This window comes from Phaenicophaeus curvirostris, chromosome 4 (assembly GCF_032191515.1).
Source record: "Phaenicophaeus curvirostris isolate KB17595 chromosome 4, BPBGC_Pcur_1.0, whole genome shotgun sequence".
Lineage (NCBI taxonomy): Eukaryota > Metazoa > Chordata > Aves > Cuculiformes > Cuculidae > Phaenicophaeus > Phaenicophaeus curvirostris.
Window position 1 is genome coordinate 17433407 of NC_091395.1, and position 20707 is coordinate 17454113.

The window sequence follows — 20707 nt, forward strand, 5'->3', positions numbered from 1 at the left end:
CTGCTAAGCCACGCCCCTCTATGCCCCGCCCGCTCCATCCTCTCCCCGCACTCTGCCCTGCTAACCCCGCAAAGCCCTGTCCCGCTCCACCCTAAGGCCCCGCCCCAGAGAAGAGCAACAAAGCTGGTGAGGGGGCTGGAGAGCAGGTCTTACGAGGAGCGGCTGAGAGAGCTGGGGTTGTTTAGCCTGGAGAAGAGGAGGCTGAGGGGAGACCTCATTGCTCTCTACAACTACCTGAAAGGAGGTTGTAGAGAGGAGGGTGCTGGCCTCTTCTCCCAAGTGACAGGGGACAGGACAAGAGGGAATGGCCTCAAGCTCCGCCAGGGGAGGTTTAGGCTGGACATTAGGAAAAAATTCTTCACAGAAAGGGTCATTGGGCACTGGAACAGGCTGCCCAGGGAGGTGGTTGAGTCACCTTCCCTGGAGATGTTTAAGGCACAGGTGGACGAGGTGCTGAGGGGCATGGTTTAGTGTTTGATAGGAATGGTTGGACTAGATGATCCAGTGGGTCTCTTCCAACCTGGTTATTCTATGAATCTATGATTCCATGATTAAGCTCCTCCCTGCTCCACCCCACCCTAAATTCCCGCCCCTCAGCTAAGCTCCGCCCCAAGGCTCCGCATGGACACAGGCTGGGCAGAAGGTGGATTGAGAGCAGCCCTGAGGAGGGCGACTTGGGGGTGCTGGTGGATGAAAAGTTCCGTGTGATCCAGCAAAGTGCGCTTGCATCCCAGAAACCCGACCGTATCCTGGGCTGCGTCAAAAGAAGCACGGCCAGCAGGGTGGAGGAGGCCATTCTGCCCCTCTACTCCACTCCCGTAAGACCTCACCTGGAGTCCTGTGTTCACTTCTGGAGTCCTCAGCATAGGAAGGACATGGACCTGTTAGAGCGAGTCCAGAGGAGGCCGTGGAGATTATCAAAGGCCTGAAGCACCTCCAGTGTGAGGACAGACTGAGAGAGTTGGGCTTGTCTAGCCTGGAGAAGAGAAGGCTCTGGGGAGACCTTATAGCAGCCTTCCAGTACTTAAAGGGGGTCTATGGGATAGCTGGGGAGGGGCTCTGTCAGGGAGTGCAGGGATAGGACAAATGGTAATGGTTTTAAGCTGAAAGATGGGAGATTTAGATTAGATATGAGGAAGACAATTTTTACTGTGAGGGTAGTGAGGCATGGGCACAGGTTGCCCAGGGAGATTGTGGATGCCCCGTCCCTGGAGATGTTCAAGACCAGGTTGGATGGGGCCTTGAGCTGCCTGGTCTGGTGGGAGGTGTCCCTACCCATAGCAGGGGCGTTGGAACTGGATGATCCTTGAAGTCCCTTCCAACCCAAACCATTCTTTGATTCCATGGTCTAAGAAACTGGGGCTTCATGTTGGGAGCTAATGCTTGGGGGACAGAAAGCAGCTGAAAACAGGGTACGCCCACCATAAAAACTCATAGGAGAAAAATGGCACCAGCACTGCCACAGCGCACCACGGTGATTCCTGGCAGTGTGCATACAGTGACACTGTAGAGAGCCCAAAAACAGCAGCTCGGGAAGTAAAAGAGAAAAGGAAAATTGGGGAAAGCTCCTGGATCTGTGAACGTAGAGTAGATAAGGACAGCTAAAAAAAGCAAAAAGGGACAAGGTGTACACTTCATCCTGCAGCACGCCTGGTCAGTCGGTGTTGTGTCTCCCACCTGGAGCAGGGAAGAGGGACCGGCCCTGAGGGTACCTGACCAGGCACGAGACACACACCAAGAGAAACAAAACTTTGTGGAAAATGGCTAAGGAGAGTTTATCTGCCCAGGCCTGCACATGGCAGTCACATAGCACTTGGCATGACATGGTATGTACCGAGAAAGGGCTGTTAGCAGAAACAGGCTGGAGTAGAAGAGGGATGTTGTTGAAGCGCCCTGGGGGAAGGGAAGAACATTTTCCACCAGGAAAAAGGCCTTCAACATAATGTCCTCGTGCATCTTTCACAGGCATCGCGTAGAAAAGGGATATGTGATTTCCCTCTCCATATTTAAGAGGTCAGAAACATATCCAAGAGGCAAGCACTTAGGATCCAAGGAAAAAAACCTAAATTAGATTTCAAAGCCTTAAGAACTATTTCCAGAAGAGTCATGTGGAACATGGGTGTTGGATTCTGGGTCCTATTTTTGGCTCTGGCATTGCGTCATCTTGGACAAGTCTACTTGGCATCTCACCTCTCCTCCCACTCTTTGCCTCATCTAGCTAGATAATTTATCTGAGGCAGTGACAATATGATCCCTGATGAAGTCTCTGGGCATGACAACCACAGAAAAGATCGTAGAGTTAGAGCTGAGATTGCCAACCAGCATTTCAGTGTTTTCATCCCTCTAAATGTTTAGTTGTGATCATGCCTGAAAAGCCCAGTTAGGACTGAAGGCAGCAGCCTGTCAGTGCCATTAATGCAAGAATCCCTGCTCCAAAGAGCTGTAGCTAGAGTGGTTTTCAAACATTACAGAGGAGTGTGGATCCAAGTCAATTAAGAGTGCTAGAAGACTGGAACAGAAACAAATCAAAAGAACATTACTCTCTAGGTGGGGTGATATTCACAACACATAAACCTGTGTGTGGCTTATTTTCGGTCCACATTTTTGTCTCATACTTCACAAGCAGAAGGTGATATAGGGCATTTAGTACTTGCTTATGAATTTTCATCTGGAGTGAAATGGCAGGGGCAAAGGGTTTGGTTGGCTGGTTTGTTTTCACCTGGCATTACAGAGCCATGTTGTCCATCCACGCGGCAGATGTAGCCCAGGCAGCAACAGTGGGCACTTGCCTGGCTTCTGACGAAAACTGTATGATGTTCACAGTAACATCTTACAAATTTGACCTCCATTACATTCAATATCTTCATTTAGACAGTAACATCTAAAATTTGCCATCTGAAGCAAGAATTGCAATTCAGATGATCCTATACAAGACAAACTTTTTTGTGTTTGTTGACAAAGCCTTGAAAACAGAAAGTAAAGAATTTGTTTGACTTATTCCATGTGCTGGTTAACCTCTGCTTTATAAAATGAAAAAAAAAAAATCTTTACTCAGCGCAGTGTATGTCAAATTTGGTGGCATATGGCAAACTCCTGAGTCTCAGAGGGCTGAAATCCATCAGTGTCCCTGAAGCACCAAAAAAAAATTCTGGAAACCTCTACCTGTAACATTTATCATGTGAAATTAAGGTGTCGCTTTTGTGCTGCAATAGATTGGACCTACTTCTGCTGTCCACGGGTTCCCTAAACAAATTGTAGGAAATGAGTAGTCTCTACCAACATTTATGTTTCAGAGGAGGGAAAGGTGACTTGTTTGATTCCCGTTGTCGTTACACACCAATGGGGAAAAACCACTGGCGGAAATCTAGTTTGATGGGAGACAGTTTCAGGCACAGAGAGCCATTCTGCATAAGCTGAACAGAAACAGGATAGAGGCAAGACTCACACATAAACAGAAATTCTTATTTTATTGCATCCAGGTCTCCGCTCCATGCTTGCATGTATAATTCACAAAGCCATTAATGTTAAATTGGAAAAAAAATAAATTGTGGTCTTGAGTTGCTTGAAGAACCACCTTCTCTGCCTGGGACAGCAGGGAGGAACCATGCCTGCTAACCCAACAGCCTCTTCCCAGAGACTGAGCTGTTGGCAAAGACCTATCGTGAATGTGCTGAAGTCCATCCTTCGCACGCATCTTGCACTCTCATCAAAGAACAGCTGGCTGTTAACTGCAAAAACTGTTGACTTATTCAATAAGAATCCAACAGTTTGCTCTCTTTGCCAAGTGGCCTTTGTCTTTTGAAAACGTATTGCTGTTATAAACCACTAATCACCTATCAACTGATACATTTATTTCAAATCGATTCCATCATTACATTTTGTTTGTTTGCTCTGTAGCCAGTGAGAACATACAGTTTCTCCGCCTCACCTTTACCAGTGAACCTGTTTTCCTAAGAGAGGAGGACTTTTTTTCTTTAAGGACTAGTGCCATGATTTCAGCATGGGTAAGACAGCATGATTCCACTGAAGACATAGAAAAACTGCTTAAATTAACAATTTTCCAGTCTTTCTTTTTTTTGGAGGCCTGTTGTATTTACGAAGGCTACATGTAGTCATGCTTTCTAGTGGAGTATTTTCCAATAAAAAGTGCAAACCATAAGAAAGAAATATCCAATAAGAATATATCAGGGTTGAGAAGCTTGGAAGTAAACATCTTCATGTGCCCTTATTTTTCAATTTATTTCACAAAGTACAGGGAATTAAAAAAAAAAAAAGCTTCAGTTTAAATTTTATTATTCAAGTTTATCTAAACCAGATACGCCAACTGAATCCAAAAAGTTTAGGTTTATTTTTTAAGTTGGTGAGTAGTTATCAGGATTCTTAACTTCTGTTCTATAAACGTTAGGAATAATGTATTTTTATGTCTGCAGTAAAGGAATAAATGTAAATGTATTCTTACTATGCACAGCTACGTAACCTAATGCATGATTTTAACAGGGGGTTGGACTGAATCAAAGACTGAGAAAAAGCAGATATAAAATTCTTTTATGTTTTTCCACACTGCTTTTCTGAATTATTTATTTTTACATTCCTTTGGCTATACTTTTTTTACCCTGCTTAATTATCGGAGCCTCTCAAGTTTTGGTGGTGTGGAGCATGGCTGCAAACTTGATTTCCAGGATAAGGGAAATCTTATTGAAGTGACTCAGGAAGAAAGTCTTGCTGGTGTCACCTCATGTGGCAGTCGCAGTCTCTCTTTGCTAAGTTATTGCATGCATTATTGGTTTCTGGTAGGTCAGATCTAATAAAAAGTAGCTTTTCATTTGTCTCCTGTCACTTGAGCCGGGCAGCTTCAGAATATCAAACAGTTTCATCTCATGTTAATGTCTGCATTTTATTGGAAAGAAATGGGGTCAGGGTACTTATCCCCGTACTCCCTTTTATCTTGCACTGTTCTGGAATGGCAGGTAGCCAGCAAACCACTTGGGGGAATTCTGCACTCTCTCCTCTCTTTTCTGGTTGCAGGCAGGTCGTGCTTTCTCTCCACCACTGTATTTGCTATAACTCACTGTAAAAATTTATACTCTTTGTACAAGGAGTCAGAGGTCTTCAGCTTTACTTTGTACCTAGGAAACTAACTGGAATTTTACCTTCTGCTGTCAGGGACCTGCAGTTCTTATTACAGTGAAAATGAATACAAGTAGCCTGGCCCCTATATAACCTTTAAGCCTCGCAGTGTCTGTTGGTGGAGCTGCAGCCTTGCGTGTTGTCTCCAGCAAGGATGAGGGCTCATAAGCAACTGCACACTTCATAAACACAGAACACACGGGTGCCCCACCTCAAAAATTTAATTTCTATAATTTAGAAATATAGGTTTCTAGGATTTCTAGGATTTCAGTAATATATCTACAATTAAATCACCATTAAAAGCCCTCAGCTTACTTCCTCATTATAAGTGGGGAAATGCAAACACCTGAGAAGGACATTAACAGAAGCAAGCAGAAACAGAGAGGATTCTATCAAGAATAGCTTAGAGAAAACACCCTGCAGGGGCACAACTGTAGACTATAAACTGCACACATCCCACACAGCCTCCAGTTCCTCAGAGGTGCCTATGCTGAGGTGACTCAGTAAGAAACTGAGGTTTTCATGCAGGAAGGGGAAAAGGGGGAAGAGGGACCTTCTCTAATGCAATGGTCATATGAATAAACCCCAGCAGCAAGTGTTCCCAGGTGTTCACCACCCAGCCCTTTTCATTTGAGTACCCTAAGCACAGGCATCGTAGTCATTTGGCCTCCCATCTACAGCAGGATTTTATCACCTGCATCCTAACAGCTGAGACTCCCCATTAGTCTTGGAAACAGGACCTTGAGACCTTTCTAGCAAGACATCGCAGTGCTTGTTCCTGCAAGTTGTTAAATAGACCAGCCTTTATACAATAAAATATTTAGGTGCATGCCTAAAGCTTGGTTTCTGTAGTGGTAGAGGAGCATTAGAATGCAATTCAGCAAAGGTTTTTCCTTTGTGACCTCAAAAGCATCTGCTCTCAACTGACCAAACCACTTGGAAACCTTCACCCCTCTGTTACTGTGGGAGGGGTTTTGTGATTATCTGAGTGGTTCCATGCATCAAGCACAGGAGGAGATGCAACCAGCATCTTGAGAGCAAAATTGCTACAGACAGACAGCCCAGCAGATATGTGAGAATCTATGGCATCAATGCATTTTTATTGTCCACTGTGACCTGATGCTTGGTAGCCTGGCTTTCTGCTGCACTTAGAGGAGAAATGGTGAAGGAAAAATATATATATTACTCTAGAACTTCATGATCTTTTTAATAACTCAAGCATCCAATAGAACAAAATTACCACTGAAAATGAGACTGCACTTTAGTGTTCTTGTTATTATTTTAAGGAAGGATAAAACATGCTGATCGCCAGTAAACTAACTTACCTTTACATCTTTATTTTTTCTTAAGTGATATTAAGGCTTGTACTTCCCCAAAGAGCATTAACAAGGTTATGGTCCTCATGGCAGTGCTAGACACGCATACAGCGCTGCCACCTCCTGGTCCCAAGAGCAAGAACAACCCTGTTTGACACCTGAAGCAGACTGTGCAGTGTGGTGTACCCACCAGATCCCTGCATCACATACGGAATGCAAAGGCTGCAACATGCAAAGAACAACGTAAAACCTCAGATGTGGAAGACAGCATCCAGATAGAAATCAGCCTCACATCAAATCTAACATAAGTGTATTTTTAATACAGATATCTCTCCTTATAGCCCCTTGTAAGTGTATTTTATGAAATGATATTAATAGAACACAAACAGAGCAGTTATTTGAAGTATAACACTTTATTTTGTTGAACGTCTGTACATACTTATGTCTCATGTAAAGTTATATGAGTAAAAGAGGCTGCCTGTGGCCATATATGATGAGCATTTCTTAAAAAAATATCCGTAATTGATAAACATGGTATTTAATGTGTGAAGAAATGAATGCTTATGATGTATTTACAAATAAGCTGTTTAATAGATGTCTGTATAAACAAAACATAGTATTTAATAACTATGCCATATAAAAAGAAGAAATGTACCTTCCTAAATTAATAACCTATTTCTTAGAAGTCAAACATGCAAGGACCTTCCCTGGAGGTGTTTAAGGGTCGGGTGGAGGAGGTGCTGAGGGGCATGGTTTCGTGATTGATAGGAATGGTTGGGCTCTATGATCTGGTGGATCTTTTCCAATCTGGTGATTCTATGATATAGTATTTTTCCAAATATTATTCTATTTAATATCCACCATGTAGACAATAAATGTGTTTCACCACATGCTTCTTTCGTATAGTCAAATACAAATACCAAGGGATATCAACTGATGTCAATAATCCACAATTGCACACAAATCATGACTACTGATTAGTAAAGCAATTATCATATTAAAAGAGTTCAACAGGGCTCAACATATTGTAAAATTAGAAATCAGTCAATACCACGGCCATTATATAGAACATCATTGATTGGATGTACTAAATGCTATCCTTGATGACAATTGATCACGATGAACCTTGCTCACAAAGGAGGCTGGTACACTAATTGAGGAGCCATCATTAGACAGAATAATAAATATGGGAGGAAGAAGAAGAGGGAAGAGGAGAAAGGGTACAATGCTAAGGTCCTCCCTGTCTATACAAGAACAACAAAAAAAAGCAAAGAGGCAGTAATGCCCCTGTCTCTACCACAGGTTTACTGAATTCTAAGCCTACTTTTCTAAAACCAAATGAATCTGCAAACCCCTCACGGGTCATCTCCACAATCTGCACCACAGCTGGGAAAAAAGCTTAAAAGATCCTGAGAAACAGACGTTTCACTTCAGCACAAATATTTCCAAAAGCAAATCCTGCAAAGAGGCAAGAAAATCCAGAGGTCCCACCTGTAATGCATCTATGACCTATCTCCACTGGCCTACTAGAAATCAGGCCTCAAACTGCACGTATAACCAAAATTATGTTCCTTGGAGTGCCTTGAGGCTAAAAAAACCAACCATCAGGTATTTCTGATTTTGGTTTGTCACAGGGAAGAGATAGGCTGGAGAAGCCACAGGCAACACATGCTGCTGAAACTCAGAACAAGCAGTTCTTTGCTGGTAGTATACCATGACCCATAATAAAAAAAAAAAAACCCTGATGTTTGGGGTACGCAGAGTTATTTCTATATTTTCGTGGTTTCCTGGAAATGTAGGAAAAACAACAGGCTCGTTTGTTGGAATTTAGGACAACTCTGCATTAAATGAAGCATTGAGAAAGCTGTGCAAGGGAGAGTTTGCCAGCACTAACAAGATGCCACTAGACGGCATCCTTCACACACTTCTTACAATACATGGATGTATAATTACTGAAACATACCTTAAACCAACAGCGAGTCAGGAAAAAGAGGTTCTTCCCAATAACGTAGAGAAGGTCAGCAGAAGCCAAAGAGAAAAGAACATTTCAGACACTCCCAAAGACAAGGCACAGCTGTAGAAAAAGACTTTTAGAGTCAAGAGAATAAAGTTACATCAATTAGCCTTAACATGCAATGAAAGATTATTAGATGTTTTAACAAAGTCAGACTCAGTTCTCACAAAGTACAAGAGGACATTAAGTTGCTTATCACTACATCTTCTAATAATCTGTAACACTTCTATTGTTATAATTAAGATTTTTCTCATGTCCGTGCTGTGCTCCTTATACTGGCCATTTAGGCATCCCTTTATATATATGCAAAGTGTATATATAAATACACACCTATACAGAGAAAAAGTACACATGCTTGTATATACAAAGATACTGTCTCTTTCCCTCTGACATCCAACACATCCTTTCCAACTTGCAATTCAGAAAAACTGTTTTGGTGAACTTTTTAATGTCTTCTGACATCAGGAAATCTCTCTCAGCAACACAGTGATGGTGGCTCACATTAAAAACTGCTAGTCCAAGCCATTGATAGAGGCTAGGAGTACAGAGGTGTTTTATTACGAGTTAAGAAGTTACCATTGAGGTCTTCAGGATAATGCAAAAATTTATAAAATGGAGTTTTAATGAACCCAAATAATTTTATTGCAGATACTTTCCTTTCAAGATGAGAGAGAATTTTACTAGTATGTTGTAAATCTTCATATATATATAAAATGATATACTGATTTCATACTAATACTATACCTTTATGGTTACCCTGCTGTATCATATGCAATATACCTTATAGGGACAAAATAAAAATTTGTTGTTTTTAATATAAAAAATAGCCCATTTTCTGGTGGGATAAGTGAAAAAAAAAGAAGAGATAAAATAAATAACACTTAACAAACATTACAGTTTTCCATAGATCCATTCTCTATTGCTATCTGGCAATATTTTTTCTGTTGCTCCTCCTTGAAAGACTCATTGACCTTTTTCCTTTTCAGTCCCCCATCCCTGAAAGATACAGAGAAGAAGCAGCCTTAAACTCACATCAGGGTCAAGGCAGAAAAGCCTTACAATATTTAGACTATGCAGTCAAAGCAGTTTTCACCCTAGATGTTGGCTTTTGCAGTACAATGCTAGATCTGTGCTGCCAAGACTTACTAGACCACATAAACAATGCCTTTCCTTTCATCCAGTATTTAGCAGGCAATTAGTTTGTTTTCACCAAATACCACCTGCTGGTGGCATCCACCTGTCAGCTCCAATTCTCTTTTATACCATATTAGTCTGTTTATCCTAGTGGAACTGTTCAAGGAATAAAGTAATATTTTCAGACGTGGAATCAGTGAGGGTGATGGACTGCAGCCCAAGAAAAGCAAATCTGGAAGAAGTTTTAAGAGATTCCAAGCTAATGTTTCAGAACACAGAACACTTAAATACACTTTAAACCTAGCCTCAAAGGTATTGATTCTCACCAAGGAAGCACAGACATTCCTCCTCGAGCAGCAATGACAGCCTTAACTCTGTTGGCAAAGTGAACAGCATCTTCTTCTTCCTGAAAAAGAGTATGAATGATTGGCTTTGCAACGTAAGCATTTTCTCTGTCTCTTGCTTAAAGGGATACTTTTTGTTGGACAGCAGGCACTTGGGTTTATGCCAGGAACACAACTCAAATGGGACCCGCACAGCAGTTCCAGCTGGTCCTGGGGAACGCTGCCTGGTTTGCCACCATTCAGTGCCAAAAAGAACTAAGTGGGAAGCTCTGTGGTTTCTGGGGCAAATCTCAACGCGCAGCATGAGGTCACGGCTCTGGCCAGAACAGGGGATGCAGCTACTCCCAGTACTCCAGTGCCAGTCTGAAGCTGGGAACGCACCGATATAATCACCCTTGGAGAAGACAGGTTGTCTTGAATACGGTTGGGGCCCGGTGCATTCAGGGCCAGCAAATTATTCCAAATTCCCAGGAGTCTGTTTGCCTGGACTGCAGAGGACTGAAGATACATGCGTTACAGCGGCTTCCCTGCCAAGACGAGGGCTGAGCCAAGATTCCAGTAGTGGCCAGAGCAAAGGAATTGACCATCTATCGGTATCAGGTCAGTATCCAGGGGCAGTGGGCTGAGAGGCTGTGCCCATTCATGGGGAAAAGCTGCTGGGCAGCTGGGTATTCTGCAAGGCTGAGAAGCAAGGAGGTGTGAAGAAGCTGTGCTGATGGAGGTTAAGGAGAGCCACAGAAGGCAGAAGCACATGACTGTGGAGAGAAAAGAAGCCTGAATCTATGTATCACCTCTGGAATAAAAAAGGGAGGTCTGCGCTAGGCTGAGGAGCAGGACTTCTGCATCATAAAACCACATTTTAACATCTCTTCTAGTCTCTGGGAGCAGAGGAAAGCAAGGTAACAGCATCCAAGTAAAGCAGCTGTTTGGGAGCAATAGAATGCATGGTGCAGAAATGTCTGAACATCTACAAGAGTAGTTTTTCCTTGAAGATAACTAGCACATATAAATCCACACTTATTTAAAATTAAGACTATAGCATTGTGTTCTGGTCTTTGTCCATTTAGTTGTCAATAAAGACTGGCAAACAAAATGCCAACACACGACACATGTAGCAATGCAGACTTCCTCCCAGACAACAGTTTACGAGCATTTTAAAAACATAGGAAACTGAATGTACCTCTTTGACCATTGGTGGCAGGTACCACACATCACAGACGAGAGCCCAGCTGGTCATCACATTAAAAATATACATTTGCATGGAAAACTTTGTGCTGTTCCAGAATGCATCTCCAAAGTGGGGATCATACTGGAAGACAAGAAGAAAAGAGGCACAATCTGCTACTTTGGTTTAAATCACAGGAGATGCTCATTTTTGGCCATGAAGTCACAGTTCAACTTATTAAATTGAGAGAAAACCTAATCACAACTCCTTAAAAGCAGCAGTAAATTCAGAATAATGCTCCACATGTCAACATTTATTGCAAGTTTTTAACAATAAACCTTTACAGGCAATGCAAAACCCCAAACCAACCAACCCACTGAAACACACCTCAACAAGATAAAGCTACTCAACAAGATAAAGACTTGTCATCCACACATATGCTGAGTACAAAGGCTTCCTGGAAAACATAACGATTTTAACAGTTTCCATAAAATTAGGTAACATTATAGTTACAGAAAAAAAACCCCTAATGTATCTAGAGCCTGGAAATGTGCCTTGATCCCCAGAGCACACAAGAGCTAGGAGCCCTAGAATAGAAAGAGCAGGCAGAAGTGAACACACATTGTAACAACTGGAACTATGCTTTTCAGGTTGAGCCTAACCAGTAGTAAAGATAGTCAGTGAAACACTGAACTGTAGCACATTGCATACTGTGAAAAGGTTCCATTTTATCAGGGCTTATTCAGAACCTTATTCACACAGGGGGAAAAAAAACCTTTAAGGTTTACACATGAACAGCTTCTCTGACATGAGCAGCTTTTGCAAATAATCCTACCACATTTGGAAAACTGTGGATACATCACCTTGATTGCCACTGGATGGATGGTCCCTCCTACCTCAAAACTTCCCTTCTTAAACATCATTACTGCCATGTTGTTTACGCAGGTACCTGGCCAGATTTAAAAAAGGAAGAGTTTAATCCACTCCAAGTATCAGCAGATGATTCCTAAACTGTCTTAAGACAACTTAAGTGGCTAAAGGAGAAAGTAAGCTTTAGTTCTGAAACACTATTCTAGAACCTGTTCTCTCTTCTATTACACTGTACACTAAAATAAACAGACTCATCAAGCTGTTGTAAAATACAAGAATCTGACTTTTAATACCTCACAAGAGCTAATTAATTCTACAGACTTGTAGGGACTGGGTATAATAAACAGCACTCAGTGGCAAGAAGCGAGAACAGCAATAAAATCAATACAGTTGTTTCCTCCTACCTTCAGAGAAAATTAAAATGGGTAATTTGGCCTTATCTGCAATGTGTTCTCTAATTCTGTGGAGAGAAAATAAAATCTCAGTCTATACTTCATATTGTATTTGGCCAAGAATCTAAACATCTATTACCTCTTACGTAGGACAAGAAAAGCCCTTGCTCGATTGCCCTTTGACTGTCAGTGGCCTCAACCGGAATGTGTGTTAGTTCCAGGCCTTTACCTGAGAGGTTTTCTCTTGCTGATTGCAAAAGTAGGTTTTCTTCAAATCTGTAAGTGGTTTTATTTCATCATTTTAATGCAATGAACACATGAAGCATGTAAAAATTACTTCCCATTTGACAGGCTCTAGCTATAAACACAGTCAAACTTTTCTTTTGATTGAAGTATATTCCACGTGTCAAGTTTCCGTGCCTTCTAGGTTCGTAATATCAATTTTATTATTTTTCTAACAAATCTCCACATCTAATCATGAGGTAGGCTACTATTTTACTACATTTTCTGCATCACTTTAAAAACACAGTATTACTACTAAGCAGACTGAGACACAAAATTTGTTTTCTGAGGCACCTGTCTTTCCTACAACTGAAGAGTAAGCGGTGCCTTTCCAGTTTGCATTAAAGAAGAAAACAAAACATCAGATATCAAAAAAAAAAATAAAAAATGAGAGCGATGCAGCATCAGGGGACAGTCATAGACATTTATTTAATGTTAGCTGCGTTGCATCCTGTTTCATGAAGATTTAGGATGACTACGAACAGTCTCTGTAAACACATGAGAATATAAGAACTGCCATACTGAGTCAATCACATTTATGTGCTTGAAGTCCAACACACTGTCTCTGCCAGGAATCAATACTGCAGGCCTGGAGAACAGTATAGGCTTTAAGCAAACATATTAAGGCACTTCTCCAGGATGCGCTCCTAGCAACTAAGTGGTAGCTTGGACATTTTCCTCCCCTATGATCAACCTCCCTTTATCCTGTACTCATAGCAGATACGATCAGCTCAGAGCTGATGAAAAATATACCAGGGCAAGGCATGATCTTGGAAGCAAATGTACTGTCAGAACTCCAATTTATGCTCTAACATCCCAAATCATTGGCCTAAAAAATGAATGAACAAGCTCCTGCCTGTGGCAGGCAGGGTGACTGTGGCAGTGCGGAAATTCCCAGAGGTTACAGGGCTACAGGGCAAATGATAAAAAAAAAAAATCAGAAGATGATTGTTACACCCTGAACCTTCATTAATGGAGCAGTTCAAAACCTTACACTGATGACGGCCTGCAGCTGCTCACCAAAGAGATGCAGGATGAGAACAGTCTTAGCTCGTGCCAGGTCCTCACAGTTACTAGATCTGATGAGACAATTAAGCAAATGCCTCAGTCCCTTACTTTCTCCTAACCAGATGGCAGTCTTTCATTTCTGAGCGTTCAAACAAAACATGCTGGCAGGTTTTTGCATGCAAGATTTTAGAATAAGTCCCAGAAGCCCTCCGTGTGCCTGGCCAACCTGCAAGCCCAAAAGAAACTGGTGACTATGCAAACAAACACATGTAAACAATAAAATACTGAACACAGATGCATCAGTTTCTAAGCTTATTCACAAATTATACCAATCCTCTTGGTCAAAAGCGTGCATAAAGTTGTGTTTATTATTTTCCAGTCCTGAATCCAAGTCTGAATGCTACCTGGAACTTTATCGTCTTACCCAACACTGCATCTGTGGGCATCTCAACATTACCTACATTTAACATCTCTCGTTCATACCAAGGAATAGCATCCATCACTGGCCAGTATTAGAGCATCTCATGGAGATGTGTGGTTGGCTACACAGATGCCTCCTTTCTGTGGTCTGTTTTCCCTGCAATGACAGCCGTAAAAGGAACAACATCGCTTATTGTCCAAACTACATGCCCCATGAGGTGACCCATCCAGTGACCATACATCCACAACCGAAACTCATTGACAGGAGCATTTTAGACACATGGCTTACCTGCAGACCCACAGGAAGAGGAAGAATGTAAAACATTTTTTAAATACTAATATTACTATATTTTTAAACTTCTGGCAGTACATTGCCACAGCTAAGTCATCTTTCCTCATGCTTTCAAGAGTCCCTTCACTTTTCAGTAGTTTTGGCATTTCACCAAACCAATTTCCTTTTAGCTGTGAATACAAGACTTCACGGAGCAGGCACTTTAGATGTATACATTACTATTCACAGAGGTATATAACAAAGAATATTCAGACACTAAAACTCTAAAAGCAAAGACACTAGAGCATGACTTTGCTTCTTTTCTAAAGCAGAAACAAAAAAATATTTCAAAAGCCTCCATTACAGAATGCTCCACCACTAAGCAAAACATTAGAAAAACTTACTGCGATACCATCCATAACTAACTTTAGGAAGGACTGTCAAGAGTTATCATAGTTGCCAAACAAATTGGCTAATGGAACAGCTGAATATTCTATGGCGATATTCTTGCACATGTTTGTAATGTATTCACGGCAAACATTGAGAGAAATATCTAAGTATATATATAGCCAAGAACACCGTACTACTTCACCTTCACATAACCTACCAATACACAACAGCAAACACAGTGGGACATACAAACATCTTGATAGACTCCAGATGATCCAAACAGCTTCTTAGATCCAAGTGCACCATCACAGTAGCAGTAATGGAATAAGAATCCCACTCTGAAACTTGAGACACTGAGTACTGTAAGAATTCAATACCAAACCAGTGGAACCACTCGCCCATTGTGGAAATAAAAAGACCACCCAGACATCGGACACCTAATGTGGCACAGATCATCTGAATCTGGTTGCTCAGCCAGAATTTAACTCTAAAAGAAATGAAACCACGCATGCATCTGCAGTTCTACATAGTCACTTATAGAACAATGCAAGTTCTCCAAACCATTCCTAATAGCTGTTATTGCTAAGACTACAGTAAGTGGATTCATACCACTAAGAAGCAGCAGAAGCTTATCAGGTATCACGGATATTCTGGTTCAAATCTTCTACTGTCATCTATTCTAAACCCACAAGATTTAAAGCAGAGGAGATAATAGTTAGGGTATTGTTTTATAGATTTTCTCTGGAAGCAACTGTTATAGATTTGTTCACTAACATTAATTTAATACAAAAATGCTTAGCTGGTGAATTGTGTTTGAGTTTTTTTGCACTGACAGAATGTAACAGTCTCAGATTATTAATAAGGAATTGCTAGGACAGATTATTTACTTGCCCTATTCTGACTCAAGTAGGGCATACTTTATTTTCCACTCTAAGACATGCTTCCAGCAGTATCTCTCTGGCTTACATTGCAGGTCCACTTTCAGATGACATTGCCATAATCTATCATAGTGCTTTATGAATTTACAGTAGAGAGAGTCTCCTGTGATAGTCCATATTAATCCTGCAGACTCAAGCAGATTTATATTCTGACACACTAATTCAAACCCTTAAAGAAATAAAAAAGAAGTTGAAAGAGTCCTCAGTAAACACCCACCTGCCATGTGGAAACCGTCCTACTACTGTAGCGGCCGAGACCAGCAAGAGAATGCTGAAAATAGCCAAGCAGATGCTACAAAGTAAAATAATCTTGATTAAATTCTAAGAAAAAACAGAAAAGCAAGCAAGAAGATATTTTATTTAACACTTTGATCTGTTTCACAATGCTTCCCTCCAGTAATAACAGCATCTAACTAGGGATACAAATCAGTTAAGGCCAAGAGAATAATACGAGCACATTTTCACTCAACCCTGCACCAAATACAAAAGCTTGAGCTGCCTGGAGCCCATCTTCCAAAAACCACCATGCCCTGATCTGATACTATAATGGGGTAAAGAATCCATTGTGTTCAAAGAGGATGGTGAGTTGTGACTAGTGTTCTTTAATGAAAGTGAGATTTCAGTCCCAAAAGGGACATCATGTCACTTTTAAAAACCCATCCAGGAATTTCAGTACATATTTCCACCTCAAGCAGTAAGCTACTACATAATCGTGAAAAATAAAATGCTAATGGCTGAGCAAAACCAATTTGCAGACATTTCCACATCAGCGTTGTCTTCTTAAGCTGCATATTTGAATTTACACACAGGAGTACATGCTCTGCTATGTCATTGACTGGTATGAAATCCCTTGATCCACTGCAGCTATGTTTTAATTATATTGTCCTTCCATCAAAGGAATAAGAAATTTTTAAAAGTCCTGCTTTTTACAAGAACACATGAGTATTTTTAACTGTTTGGTCAATAGGATAAAGGCCAATTTTTAGAAGTCTGAAAAAAAAAATACATTCCAAGTGGATGCATCTTTTTCCAGCCCTGTGCTTCCTAAACATTAGCTTTACTTCAAATGCCAAGTGTCCAGCAAATAGTGTCCCTGTCTCCTAGACAGGCGGAGCCTGATCTTTTCAGTTGAAACAGTTGTTGGTTTACATAACAAAAAGATATTCAGCTAATTTCTATGAAGTTTTGCTGGATTTTAAAAACAAAGTAATTGCTAAGAAATACACAGAATATAAGACAAACGTGTATCTTTGGTACCTTTTTTTCTTTTTGTTCTTTTCTTCTTTTAGGGATATTTGGGTTTTGATGACATCTTAGAAAACCAAGTCATGCCAGGTTCTCCTTTCTGCACTACTCAATACCTTATTATTTCATATCTTTTCACAAAAGTAACATGAAAAAACGATCCCTTCAACGTACAACTGGCTCACCGAAAAGGCATCAGGAGACAATACCGAATCAAGTTCCCAATGATCCACACAGCACGGTGAAAGCTGGCATTCGTTCTGCTGAGGAGATTCCAGGACACCAGCTCCTCAGAGGAGAACCATCGGGTGACTTCATCCTCTGCAACTGCCTCACAACCTTTCTTGGAGAAGTACATAACATCAGCAAAGTTGAAGCATCCTCCGCGCTGGCTGGAAATCTCCTCTTCCATGGAGATTTCATCTCTCTGGATGATCCCTGCATAAGGAAATGAGTTTTCCTTCCAGATAGTGGAATGGACAACACGGATTCCAAAAAGAGTAAAATACATGTGTTTCTTAGAAATAGTTCTCCTCCTGCTCCAAGCATCCAAATTGTGGTTTTATGCCTCATTTACATACTGGCATTTAGTTCCACAATTTACTCCTCTAATCCTATGCCTTACAACACCACTAAATTTTTGAAGAAATCAGAAAAGCATTCAGAACAAGCTGCAAATAATACCTTGAGAACAAAACCTACTTCGTTGTCATTTGCCAAACAACATATGTACACGCACACCTAGAGATGTCGACAGAGCACTGCCAAGACTGCAGACCCTTCCTGGTGCTGCTTTTGCTGTTGTCAGTTATTTTTCTTGTCCCAGCTATAACAAACAGCTATTTTTAACTCTGCTGTTTTGAGTCAGAGCCTTCTCTTCCCCTATCCCTTCTCCTTTAAGAGTTACCTCACTACCAAGAAGCTTCAAAGAATCTGGATTTCCCCCGCCCAAGACTTGCATAGTGTAACACAGAAGGGATATTACTGAGATCGCTCCAAGATCAGATTCTTATCTGGCTGGTTACAGTGACTGAAATTGTATTGATCCACACCAGCTAACACTTGGCTTTTTTGTTTGGTGGGTTGTTTGGTTTGGTGGTTGTTTTGGGGGTTTTCGTGGTGGAGGAATATTTGACTGCATTAAATATACATTTAATTTATCTTCAACATCATACTATCCCCTGATCAGCATCACAAAACTTTCCTCCAGCTGCACTTTGGTCAAACCCTGAACATCTAGGAAATAATCAGATCTGAAATTCATTAGCTAACAAACCAAGCAGTCTACATCATTAACCGCTAATACTGGCACTACAAGTAAAATAATTGAGAACTTAATCCAGTCCCTTTTGGTCAAAGAAGAAAGGAAAAATAGTTAGGAGGAGAAAAAAAGTTATGCACTCATATTTTATCCCTACGCCTAAAGAAGAGCACAAATCATAACTGTGACCTGTGGAGTGGCGTAGCTCCTTTACTTGAGAGACCTTGTCTTTTTGCATGTTAGGAGTTACAAGAAGTAAGAGAGAATCCATACAGAGCAATGTCAAGGGCAAAGAACGTGCCTTCTTCCTAATCTTGTAAACCGAGAGCTGATGGATTCAGAAAGTACAAAATACTCATGAAAATGGGGACAGCTTCCAAAATGCTTACCCATAACATCTTTCTATACCTACACTAGCCTCTAACACCTCTTATTCAGAAGAATCAATCATTCACATATTATCTTGCTTAGAACATACTCACGATCTCCCTTGTAGGTTTCTAAGTTCAGTAGTTATTTGCCCACCAAACTCCATTTTGGGCATTCCAGTTTTCTTAGTTAATATTAGATACAAGGTACTCTTCTGTTGACTCTTTTCTAGGCGAGATATTAAAATAGTTGCCCTTTCACAAGAGGAATAGTTCTGTGTTAACTCCATCCAGAGATCTTACCAGTGGATATTAAGTTTTCAAGTGCCAGCGCCTTCTGCTTTTTTATTCCCTTCTCAATCTGCAGCGTGGCCCACTGTACCCAAAACAAGCAAAGTAGATGTTGATGGCTTTCATTTCATCATTTCCAGGCAAACTGTAATTACTGTGTCGGAGCCTCTTTTACTGAGGCCAGGTCTTAGATTTTCATTTTGCATATTCATCCTGAAGGCTGCCCTGCACACCTCCTGCTTCATTTATTACCTTTTGCCATTTTCAGGAAAAACAGTTTGCCTCAAGCTTCTTTTCAGGACACAGGCAGTTGTTTTTTTCCTGGGGCCCCACAAATTACTGAGCTACCTCAGAATCTGCAAGGTCCATAGGTCCAAACTCTCTCTTCCTCAGTTAATTTCAGGCAATAGAATGATGCAGGATACTGTCACTGACATTAGAGACATGCTGGAAAAACAGACCCAAAATGGATTTTAAAGAATAAAAGATTACATCCATTTTGGGGCATTCATGGAGGTTGTGTTAACAGAAAATGGAGAAGGGACCATTTCCTATCCGTAGTGTTTCAGAAGTAGTAGCTTTGGTAATGAGCTTTCACCCTTCCTTGTCTTTACCTTCATGAGCTAAGCCAAGTTTCTCCTTCCTGTGCAGAGCAGCATAAAACTCCTCTGTTATCAAAACCAGATACACAAATATGCTTTTTTGTTTTAAGTTTTCATAGAACAGGCTGGAAGGGACCCTAAAGATCACCTGGTTCCAATTCCCCTGCCATGGGAAGGGACACCTTCCACCGCATAAGGTTGCTCAAAGCCTCATCCAGCCTGGCTTGTTCACCTCCAGGGATGGAGCATTCACAACTTCTCTGGGCAACCTGTTCCAGTACCTCACCAGCCTCACAGGAAAAAATTTCTTCCCAATATTTAAATCTCCCCTCTTTCAGCTTAAAACCATTACCCCTTGTCCTATCCTTCCCTGATAAAGAGCCCCTCCCCAGCTTTCCCACAGCACCCCTTTAAGTAAGCTGCTATAAAGTCTCCCCAGAGCCTTCTCTTCTCTAAGCTGAACAATTCCAACTCTCTCAGCCTGTCCTCATGCAGGAGGCATTCCAGTTTTCTGATCAGCTCTGTAGCCTCCTCTGGACTCACTCTAACAGATCCGTGTTGCTCCTGTGCTGAGAACTCCAGAACTGAACATCGTACTCCTGGCGAGATCTCATGAGAGCAGAGTGCTTGAATGTTTTCATTATACATATAGAGACACAAATAGTAGCTCTTAGGAGTATTGTATCTTCACATTTTATGTCAAGATATCTGCTGTTAACGAAGGACACAGGACGCTTGCATGTGGGCTCTACTCATTATTAAGGAATCAATGGCCCACTCAGCTCATGTCCTAACCTGCTATTAAGGCTTCACAACTACAATGCACAAAGATATATTCAGGATAAACTCTTCAGGATAAACTCTTCAGGATAAACTCTTCAGGATAAACTCTTGCTAACCAGTTTATTTCCTTCTTACTGACCTGTGCAGCTATTTAAGGCACCACAAAGGTTGATGTCAAATAGTCTTCACTATATTACAACAGGTTGCATGTACAACAACATCAACTAGCTGTTTGCCATCCTTCAGTTTTGCATGCTTTCTACCAGCTCCTTATGTTGCTATTGAACTTTAAATCAATAACAAAAAAAAGGGAAACTATCATGGCATAATTAGGATGTTTTTTATTACACTCACTTCACTTTTTTCACCAGTCATCTTAAAACAAAATTAAAAAGAGAAAGGAGACTAGACAGTGACGTGATGGGACATTTCAAACTCAATGCAAATCATCTGTTATAATAATATTAAAAAAACAACCCACAGCAT

The 20707-nt window shown here is 41.1% G+C and overlaps 1 pseudogene; it reads right to left on the reverse strand.

The window, feature by feature from the left end:
- Positions 1-9172: 9172 nt before the first annotated feature.
- On the reverse strand, positions 9173-20052 carry LOC138719666 (glycerol-3-phosphate acyltransferase 3-like; annotated as a pseudogene).
- Between the last annotated feature and the right edge of the window lie 655 nt (positions 20053-20707).